Genomic DNA, 1,003 nt, shown 5'->3' with positions numbered 1-1,003 from the left:
GCACTTGACTGCTAACCAGAAGGCTGGTGGTTCAAACCCACAAGCCACTCTTTGGAAGGAAGATTGGGCAATCTACTTCCCTAATGATACTGCCTCCGAAACCCAAGGAGGGGTCATTACGAGTCGGGAACGACTTGACGGCACATAACAACAACAACAATATATATACATACTTTTTTTAAAAAAAATTTCTCACTGTTGAAAGGACAGCTGGAGCTCTCTCTGATCCCCCTAGGTCATCTTCAGCCTCAAATTCATGATCCTTCCTCCCTTCATAACTGCCAATGGCAGCATCATTCTCTTGGTCTTCAACTTACCATTTTTCCTCCATACTTATGAAGTGCATCTCTTCAAGTCATAAGTAATTGGTTTATCTTTCCTTTTTCTAGCATCTTTCCTAACCCAGACCCTTCATGTTGTTGTAGACCAGCCTTCTCTTATCCAGCTTCTCCTAGCTCAGTATAACCCTCCTCATTGCCCCATCAAATTCAGGAGGAGCAGAGGGGCTTTATAGAAATAGCTTTTGGAGTTCAAAAGCAGTTCTACTACTTACTAATACTTTACTAATCTCTTTGAGCTTCAATCTCCTCATCTGTGATTGCGAGTAGGAAATATCTTCTTTCCTGGCTTGTTGAAAAAGTTAAATGACATAAATAATGCACATGCCTGGTAGCAAAGTTAAGTGTCTGTACCTCTCTAAAGCACTTCTCCTCTTCTCTTGGCCTGGTGATTTTTCTACTCAGGACTTTCTGTAGGTGCCTTGTGATATCTAGGACCAAAGACATAGTGCCCAGCCAACATTCAGGGCTTCTTTTCAGTTGGCCTCCTCTTAGCTTTATGTCAATACCTGCTGAAAGGCAGCTCTTTGCTGGCTTTAGTGGTACCCTGGGTTAAAGCTTCTCCTTTAAAGAATTGTCTCAGGAAGGTTTCTGCTAAAATGCATGTGTTTTTCCCTGTGAGGGATAACTCTTTATTTGGATTGTTTTGTCCATTTTGCAATCTG

The 1,003-nt window shown here is 41.9% G+C and overlaps 1 protein-coding gene across 1 annotated transcript in view; it reads right to left on the bottom strand.

Moving 5' to 3' along the window:
- MINDY4B (MINDY family member 4B) overlaps window positions 1–1,003 on the bottom strand; it is a 56,013-nt gene that overhangs the window by 28,448 nt on the left and 26,562 nt on the right. The gene's annotated exons all lie outside the window — the stretch shown is intronic.

The sequence above is a fragment of the Orycteropus afer genome, unplaced genomic scaffold, assembly GCF_000298275.1.
Source record: "Orycteropus afer afer isolate SDZICR_OR568_19922 unplaced genomic scaffold, OryAfe1.0 scaffold00066, whole genome shotgun sequence".
In the NCBI taxonomy this organism is placed as follows: Eukaryota; Metazoa; Chordata; class Mammalia; order Tubulidentata; family Orycteropodidae; genus Orycteropus; species Orycteropus afer.
Note: the sequence above shows the minus strand (reverse complement) of the source record. Positions and strands in the feature narration are given on the sequence as shown.